Source organism: Silene latifolia, chromosome 9, assembly GCF_048544455.1.
Source record: "Silene latifolia isolate original U9 population chromosome 9, ASM4854445v1, whole genome shotgun sequence".
Taxonomy (NCBI): Eukaryota; Viridiplantae; Streptophyta; class Magnoliopsida; order Caryophyllales; family Caryophyllaceae; genus Silene; species Silene latifolia.
Window position 1 is genome coordinate 74,210,421 of NC_133534.1, and position 10,382 is coordinate 74,220,802.

The following is a 10,382-nucleotide window of genomic DNA, read 5'->3' on the forward strand; positions in this document are numbered from 1 at the left end:
TTTTTTATTCTTCATTTCTTGAACTCAATTTAACAATTTTTGTGCCCATTCGTTTTTTGTTAACAAAATATGATAGAGGTGGAGGATGGTTGCATGGTTTCAAGGGTCACCTTGGAATAAACGGTAGCCAAGGAGTCATCACACCACAAGGTACTCTTGACTAGGCCTTAATCCATGAGTCAAAGGATACTAGCATGACATATCCTAGGGTGTTTTAGAAGCATTCTAATGAGCAATGTCTCAAAAAGAAAAAGTATCTACAAGGGCCTTATATACACTTGTCAAGCTTCCCAAATAGATGTTTTCACTAAATTTTTCTATAATGCAATTACATCCCATGATGCAACTAACATTTATACAACCTAATGCAAATGCTTCTATCAACTAGTATGCCATATAAACTAAATGCAACTCCTAATATCACATTGGTTTGTACCGCAACAATCAAAATAAAGCCACATAGTCATTAATTAACATAGAGAGGAAAAAGGAAATTGGAAAGATCATACCATGCGGTCTTCATATTCCTCATGCTTCGGATGTGGCGTAGTCGATCCAATGTAATAGAAGGATAAACAAACGAACAGACATGTATATACTGTTGGAGTAGTGTCCTCCACTATAAGTGCGTTTACATAATAAATCTCGTAAAAGGAATATCAGGGATTTATTTATTTGTCAGCTGGTCATCGTTAATCGGTAATGATTGGCTGACTAGAGTTTGACATTACTGTCGTGTGACGGCGGTGATCAGCTGATCCCTTTAGGTCACACCTATAGGATGACGCCCAAATAGAATAAATTAATTGTTTGTATGAGATACGAGATAATTAATTCCTTGTATTATTTGACTTTTAAATAGTCACGTAAATGTATTATTTGATGACGGGTTACGAACTCGGGACAAGGAGATTTATTATTTAATTATGTGATATTTAAATAATAAATGATTAGAATTTATTAATTAATTGTTAATTAATTAATTGTATACGATATGTGTATATGTTTTCAGGTAGAATCAATTAGCTATTAAATTTTACAAGAGGTTGTAAAATTAGCTAAATGGGTTAATATTGACACATTGTATGTTAATAAAATGGTGTTATGATTACTTAATAGTTAAGTAATTATTGGTAGTTAATTTATATTATTTAAGTATTAAATAATTAAATTAATATTTAATTATATAAGATAATTAAATATAAAACTTATAAGCATTTGTGGGGCAAATATCGAAAACCGAAATGGACCAAAAGTAGTCCATATGGACCGGTTTTTTGAGGACATACAAGTGTCCTTTGTAGTGGATTTTCCACTAAGGATTGTTTCCATATTTTGCTATAAATTTCCCACTATTCACCTCATTTCTTAGGTTGAAAAAATTTGAAGTAAAATTGGTCCATTTCTAAGCCAAAAAACCGGTTGCCTACTCCTCCTTTAGAGATCATTTTTCCTTCTTATTTTCTTCATCTTATTCATCTAAAAACACATATAATTATCAACTAATAATATTATCATAGTAATAATATTTATTAGTACATCAAATATATTATAAACAAGGTTTACTACTAAATTTACCTAGTTAGTAATTTAGTAGATTTTGGGTTGATTCTTGGGTGTATCCTTAGGAGACCATCTTTTTGGTGGTTATTTTTCTTGGAGGTTCATCCATTTTCATAGCTCAAGAACAACATCAAGGAAGGAGTCCTTGAGTTGTGCCCAAAACTTACCTTATACAATGCAATAATTTTATTGTCTTAAGATGGTTTAATACCATATTTTATACTTTTATTTGCATGCATGTAGATTTAGACTATTTTAAATTAATTTGTAATTTTAATATCATAAGATGAGTTTTAATATGGTCTAAATAACTAACATATACAAAATATACAATTCTACACTACAAAGGAAATGAACATGTTTTTGGTTTTTAAAATTTTAAAATTTTTATAGTTTTTGTTTTTATGAAATAAAAGAACATATTTTTGTATTTTTCAAAAATTTTCAATTTTTATAATTTTCATTTAAAAGTTAAGTTAGAATTTCCCATCCCCGCACTAGTATGAGCATTGTCCTCAATGGCCAATACGATAGAAAATTATGCAAGGTAAATGAGAATGCATGATTTCTACACTAATATGCAAACTATATGACACATATATATATATATATATATATATATATATATATATATATATATATATATATATATATATATATATATATATATATATATATATATATAAATGATGCAATCTATTCTACTCTATATGATGCATGATTTTATTGGTTGGAGAGCTAATTTGGATTAACTCTCAATCCTTGTGTTTGAACTTCCCCAAACTGAGTAAGACACTATTTCTAGTGTCAAAAAGAGGGAAGTTCATGCAAAAGTACGCAATGCATGAAACTAGTTATCAATTTGGATTTTCAAAAGTGGGAACAAAATGAGACACCTCAATGGGACCGAGGTGGGAGTCCTTTGAGTGTTGCTAGGACTCAAAACAAATGATCAAGATTAAAAATTTAGAACAAGAGAAATAAACAAAGCTAGAGGAGGTGTAGGAAACTCACAATGGAATAGGTTGAAGTCAAGTAGTCAACCTCGCATATGTGGCATCCTCCAAAAAGCTTGTCAATCCTCAATTGTCGCTCATTGCGACATCCTCATCACTATTATCAACCTCTTCTTCATTATCCTCATCATCTACCTCCATTGACCCGGAGGCTTCACCACTTTCATCATTTGAACTTTGCTCTTCTTCCTCTTCTTCCTCTTGGCAAGAGTCACAACCTTCCACGCCATGAACAACAATCTCCTTCCCCCTAGTAACTCGACTATCCATGTTGGCATCTCTAGAAGCACTTGGGAAGAATACCTTCCTATCCGCCCAACTAGGCAAAGGACATGAAGGATCAAGTAGTCCTTGCCTAGCTAAATGTAGGAGGGGCGGATATTGAGCACGGTAAGCATTGACCCGATCTTCATGAGCTTCCTTATGCATCTGTTGCAATAGTTAGGCCAAGTAGTCGTTGTCTACCATGACATTAGAGCCACTTGGTTTGAATTCTTGGTAGGCAAATGGATATGGTGGAGTCACAATGGAGGAGGAGGAGGGCTTGTCATTTGATTCCCTATGTTGCTTCGTAATCACTTCGGATTCCTCGGAGACGGGTAGTAGGTAGTTTGGGCTATGAACGGCGTGCGGCATATTTTGTTAGGCAAGATGAAGGACTTAGCTTCTTTGATGAGCCACTCAAACTTGTTGTCAAGATTGTTATTCTTGACCGAATGGAACTTGTTGATCATAGTAGACATATCAAGGAGGTTGCTTCATTTAACCGGCTTGTATGTTTTATCTTTGTTGAAATCTCGGTTAAAATGCTTGGCTAACCTCGTCACTAATCCTCCATTCACAATAAAAGCCGCTCCATCTTTTACATTATCAATTTCAAGCCACCGATCAAGTAAAAGTTGAAGGATGTTGTATTCTTTGGTGAACTTTCCATCTATATTCATGGTAGACTCAAGGTAGACAAAATCGAGCTCGGTAAAGTGGTTGGTGCCTTTTTTGCAATTAAAGTGTTGCCCACAAATTTATGTCATACTCTTATGCCCGGATGGTGGACATATAGAACATGGCACTCCCGGAAAGAGTCAAATTTTCGCCCGGTGATCGCTTTCCAAAGGCGTGCGGCATCATATTTCAAAGGCTTTTTCTCATAATGATAGTGTTCTAAAAGACCAAACACTTCACCAAACTCTCTCAAAGACATTCGTCTATCCTTGTTCTCAAGGCGAAATTCAACATATTTTCGAGCCTCTACCTTAGTCACCTTCAAGGAGCTTACAAACTCCATGGTCAATGAAAGGTAAGTCAATTCCTCCATTTCGAAGAGGGTTAACAATTTCATGGACTCGAAAAATTTCCTAGTTCTTTCAAGCACACCCAGCGTTTCTAAGGCATCATGACATATAAACTTGGTAGCTACAATGGTCTTCTTGGTAAGGGATAAAAATGCTTTCCTATGAGAATCGGTTAAGAAAGTTACCTCCGGAAAATCTTGCAATTGTTCTATAACTGGAGTAGATGTAGCTTCCTCAATAGGATTTGCAATCTCTTGAATCTCCACCCTTGGTTGTACTACTACCATAGCCTTTGAGGCAAGAAGAGCTTGTTGCCTCTTTGATAAATTTGAAGTTTTGGGTGCCTTGTTTCCGCCTTTGGTTCTTGCCATGTCGTTCTCCTTGTCAAATTTATATCAACAAACCAATATTGTGCTTGAATGCTCCTTGTTTCCTCAAGCTTCAATCAATTCCCAATCGATTTTAGGATTTTCGAAATTGTCTTCAAACCCTAGAAAATCGAATCAATTTGTGAGGATTTGATGTTTGATGTTTGGGTGGTCTTTTGTTGATAAAGGAGTAGTTTAATTGTGATTTGAGGAAGTTTTGTTTTGATTTTGGTGAATTTGGTTGAGAAAATTGTGTTTTTAAATGAGGGGATTGAGGGTTTTGAGGGAGAAAGGATGTGTGTTGAGTTTATAAAAGATAGAAATGAATTGAGGATGAGGAAAAGGAAAAGGAATCCCGTAATATTGCTAAATAGCAGCAGGGGACGAGCGGATTCAACTCGGGATGCGCAGATCCTGAGTCAGTGAAGTCTGTTTTTCCAACCCATGTTGGGACGCGCGGATTCTGCTCAGGACGAGCGGATTTCTGCTGGGGACGCTCGAATTTACAAACAGCATGGATTTAAAAATTTGAAGCATGACAGGGCGCACGAATTGCCTTCAAGACGAGCGGCTCATTGTCTTGGACGGGCGTCCTGAATATAATCTGCTCAGATTTTAAGACAGGACAGATTTTTCAATTTCAGTATTCCCAAGACCCGCGTCCTAAGGTCAGGACGCTCGGATGCTCCTCTTGGATGCACGGATTATCAGCAGCTTGAGCGGATTCCCTCTAGGGACGCTCGAATCCATCTCTGCTTCCACTGGTTTAGTTCCACTCGTGGGGATCTCCTTTTCCCGTATCATCCTTTCTTTATTTCCTTTGTTCAACATTGTGGGTGCACTACGAAGGCTCGGTTTGCCTAGGCATTTGCTATCCCCACACTAGATCAAACACTACACATCAAAACACGTTAAAACACCTCCCTCACTTTCTCTCATAACAAAAATCTTGATCAAAGCACAAAAATGTAAATCCAAAAATGACAAAAAAAATGCAATACAAGAAATAAAATGCGAGTTAAGGGGTTAGAATATTTACAAATGGTGATTTAGGGAGGACTCCACCAAACTCTCATTCTTGAATGAGATGTCAAGGGGGCATAGCCAAGGTGTTGTTGATGTTGCTCAACACCTTGTAGAAGTAGTCGAAGGCTTATTCATTTTCATCAAAAAGATCTTGCATAGATCTTTGCACATTATGTTCTTCATGGTGGTGACCCGAGTCAAGATGATGGCAAGGATCAACAAAGCCTTGGTCTAAGGTCATAGCATTGCCAACGTAGGGATTGACTAATCCTTCAAATTCGTCATCCCATAGACCACAAACTTCACTGGCTTGTTCCCTAAAGATATCATGAGTTGACAAGAGCAACTCTCCTTCTTTGTTATCATGGCCAATGAGGCCTTCTTCATTGCTTGTCATGGTTGGTGGTGAGCTATTTAAGCTCCCATTTTTCGAATTTCCTTGCTCTCCGGATATAGCAACTTGAGGGTTATCCACTTTCTTCTTCCATACTGGTGGTGATTCTTTACCCATAGCTTGATCTTTGCATTGAGATGCTAACTTCTTTCTATCACTTTCTCGGCTATAGTGATCGATCTTGAAACATGGCTCATGTAGTCGGGGAGCTCTTATTGTTTTGTCAAGGTTGAAAGTGATTGTCTCATCACCTACTTCAAGTGTGAGCTCTCCATGTTTCACATCAATTACCGCTCCCGCGGTGTGCAAGAAAGGTCTTCCTAAGATGATAGAAATGTTGGAATCCTCCTCTATGTCTACAATGACAAAGTCTACCGGAATGAAAAATTTGCCAATTCTTACGGGCACATCTTCCCATACCCCTAAAGGTATCTTTGTTGATCGGTCCGCCATTTGAAGTGTAATGTTAGTGCATTTGAGTTATCCCATTCCTAGCCTCTTGCATACCGAGTATGGCATGACACTTACACTTGATCCAAGGTCACATAATGCTTTGTTGATTTTAGTGTCGCCAATGGTTCATGGAATAGATAAACTTCCCGGATCTTTGAGTTTTGGAGGGGAACTTCCTTGAAGAATAGCACTACTCACTTTGGTGAAGGCAATAGTCTCTAGCTTCCGGATGGATTTCTTCTTGGTAAGAATGTCATTCATGTATTTCGCATAAGCCGGAACATGATTGATCAATTCCGTGAATGGGATTGAGACTTCTAAGTTCTTCACAATTTCCATGAACTTTCCAAGTTGTTCATCAAACTTAGGCTTAGCTTGACGACTTGGGAAAGGAAGTCTAATCACAATAGGATTTTTTTCCTTAGCCTTCTCTTCATTCTTCTTCTTTGAAATTTCAGTGGTGGTGGGTTCTTCTTCTTCCTTAGAGTTCTCCACAACTCTTTGCTTGTCACTAGAATTCAGAACATCTTCAACAATTGGCCTCTTCGGCCCTTCATATCTCGTACCACTCCTCAAATGAATGGCACTCACCATTTCATGTCTTGGTGGATTACCATGAGGTGGTAATTGCCCCCTTTGTCTTTGAGAGATAGAAGATGCTAATTGAGACATTTGAGTTTCCAACATCTTGGCGTGGGCTAGTATGTTGTTGATGGTGATATCTTTGGCTTGGCTATTTTTTTGCATTTGGGTGAAAAATTCTTGTTGGTTCTTTTGCATTTGGAGGACCGCTTTTTGAACCTCAAAGCTTTGGTCATTGGATTGGTTGTAGGGAGATTGATTTTGATAACCTTTGCTTTGGTTGAAAAAGGGTCTTTGAGCTTGATTTCTCATTGGAGGTGAGGTGTATGTTAGTTGAGGGTTTTGAACATTTTGGCTCTTGTATGAAAGATTTGGATGGGTATTCTCATTATAATAGTTGGAATAAGGGGTGCCACTCTTGTATGCTTGGAAAGTATTCACTTGTTCATTTGTTCCCCTACATTCACTTTGGTCATGTCCCAAAGTTCCACAACTCTCACATACTCCACTTGGAAATGAGGATGATGCCACCATAGCATTAACATATTGTTTGGGTGATTTGGAAGCTTCGTCAAGCTTAGCCATGCCCTTCTCAAACTTCAAGTTGATGGTGTCAATATGAGCACTTAGTTGAGCACCCAATTGTGTGATGAAATCTACCTCATGCTTTCCTCCTCTAGTGGCCTTTCGAGATTTACTATATTGTAAATTATGAACCGCCATCTCTTCGATTTTGGCCCATGTTTGATTGTCATCAACTTCGGTAAACATCCCATTGGATCCCATATTGAGAATGTTGCGGGAGTCTTCATATAAACCGTTCCAAAATTGTTGCACAAGGAACCACTCGCTAAGTCCATGGTGTGGACAAGAATGACAAGTGTCCTTAAATCTCTCCCATGCTTCATACAATGATTCTTCATCCCTTTGCTTGAACCCGGTGATTTGGGCTCTCAACATATTGGTCTTCTCCGGAGGATAGAATTTCTTGTTGAAAGCAAGTGCTAACTTCTTCCATGAATTAATACGAAGGGTAGCCTTGTCTAGGCTCTTCAACCATTGCTTTCCGGTACCGATCAAAGAAAAAGGAAATAATACCCATTGAATTTGGTCTTGAATAACTCCGGTTTGAGAAATCGCATCACAATAGTCACAAAAAGTCTTCATATGTGAATGAGGGTCTTCACTAGGCATCCCTCCAAATTCACTTCTCTCAACTAATTGTATGAATGCGGATTTGGCAATGAAATTACTGGTTAAATGTGGTGGTGTAGGAGTACCATTTGGTAGGTTCTCCTCGGTTGGTACGGAATGTGATGAGAATTTAGGCATTATGGGTTGATTTTGTGGTGGGTTTTGTATTGGGTTATCCTCTCCTTCTCTTGCAAAAGGGTTGGTGAACTCAATGTTATTTGGTTGTATTTCCACAATCTCTCCATTACCTACAACTCTTGAAGTTCCTCTAGCAACTCTTCTATTGTTGGTTAAGGTCCATTCAATTTCAAGATCAATAGGTAATGGATTACCTTGTGATCTCCTAGTCATGCAAAATATCAAACAACTCGAAAACAATTAGAACAACATTGAGGAGTTTGACTTCCCCAAGGTAAAGAAAGACACAACTAAAAACAATTAATGAAAATCAAATCAATTTAACACCGTCCCCGGCAACGGCGCCATTTTTTGGTGTGGATTAAAACTCGTCATCAAAAGCTACCAACCAAGGAACGGGTATTGATGTAGGATTCTCAATTATAAATAGCTATGTCTTAGGGTGTCACAATTTGGGTTGAGATGATGTGTAATCAAAACTAATCAACAAAATGAAAGTAAATTAATCAAAACAAAGCAAAGTAAATAAAATGGGAGTTGTAAATAATTGATTAAAGGCACTAGGGTGTCATGGGTTCATAGGGGATTCATGGGAGTTGATCATACAAACATGTTCTCAATTAGATGCAAGCACTTATTGTTGTGATGGGATCGAGTTAGTGTATATCTTACAATCCCTAAGAAAGTTTGGTTCCCGGAGCCGAATCGATTAGATTGTACAACACCTACAGTCGACTTAATCCTTCCTATTCAACTTTATGCATGGTCTAATGAGGCTCGAGTTGGTTTATATCTTACAAGCCTCATTTAAGAGATAAGAGATGGGTAAAAAATGCAAGGATTCATAGGCTCGCATTTCATCAAACATAACATGTGCATAAGTTGAAATCACAACAAGCAAGCAAATTAATTATGAAAACATATTAGATTAAGCATAGATCAATACCCATGTTTGTTTCCCCTAATTCCCCATTAACCCTAGCTAAAGAACTAATCACTCATGATCAAGTTTAACATGCTAATAAGGTTGTCAATCTTACTAACAAAGCAAAACATGATGAATAAATGAAAGTGATTAACAATAATTAAACAAGGGTAAAGAGGAATTATATCTATGAAGATGATTCCAAAATAATAAAGCAAAGAATAATAGAAGTACTTGATGATTGATGGAAGGTTGTCAATCCTCCAAATAGACCCAAATAATCTTCTAATTACCCAAATAAAAGGAAGAACAATAGAGAAATTAAGGAGAGATTAAGATGTGATTAATATTGAGAAATGTATTACAACTAAACTAAGACTAATTTGAGAGTATTAAGAGATGATTAAGAATTGATTAAGAGAGCATAAGAGTTCATTCTAGTCTAGATAGTACAAAGCGGTATTTATAATAAAGATTATATAACAACCCGAAGCGTTTGGTTCTTTCTTGGTTAGGTGTTAAGATCCTCATATCTTGACGCCGACTTTTCACTTTTCAAAGTGTTTTCTGAAACTTTGTTTGAGTCCTTTTGGCTAATATTTTCTTCTATTTCAAATTTAATTTTAACATTTTGTTTTTTATGTTTGAGGACGAACTTTGTTTTCAAGGTAGATGGATTGTAATACTAACTTTCTAACTTTGAACGTTTCCTTTTTATGTTTAAACACGAACTTTGGGACGAAGTTCATTTTAAGGGGGGAATATTGTAATACTCCATATATTATGGGTATTTTATATTTGTTACTACAATTTTATTTTGAGCTTTAATAATTTAAAAATAGTCTTTTATTCTCTTTTTTTAATCTAATTAGAGTTTTTATGCCCTTCTGACGTGGGCGTGTCGTTGTACACCCAATTAAAACACATTTATAATACTCAACAAACTACTAGTTAGCGGTAAGTCGAGGTCGATCCATGGGACGGTGTGCTTTGGGTTCTAAGTCTATCTATCTCAATTTATGCTAGTGTCACAATTTGTTTGGGTTTGTAGTTGTGTCTAGACTAATGCAAACAATAAAGTAAAGCAAACAATGAAAGGGAGGATGTAAACAAATGATTAAAGGTGCTAGGATATCATGGGGCCATAGGGGATTCATGGTGTTGATCATACAAACATGTTTACAATTATAAGCAAGCAATTAGTGTTGTGGGGGAACCGAGTTGGTTTATGTCTTTCGGTTCTTAGGAAGAGTTGGGTCCCGGAGCCGAATCGATTAGATTGTACAACACCTACAAGTCGACTTACTTTCCTCCTAATCAACTTCTATGCATGGTCTAACAAGACTCGAGTTGGTTTATATCTTACTGAAGGAAATGTAGATCTATATACATTCTTACATATTCATATATGTATAAATTAATTTGTCATAA

General features: G+C 36.7%; 1 non-coding gene across 1 annotated transcript; it reads left to right on the forward strand.

Annotated features, from left to right (window-relative positions):
* The first annotated feature begins 7,547 nt into the window (after positions 1-7,547).
* Positions 7,548-7,654, forward strand: LOC141603645 (small nucleolar RNA R71). The gene has a single exon (XR_012525505.1). It is a non-coding gene; the product is annotated as a small nucleolar RNA R71 (small nucleolar RNA).
* The last annotated feature ends 2,728 nt before the right edge of the window (positions 7,655-10,382 follow it).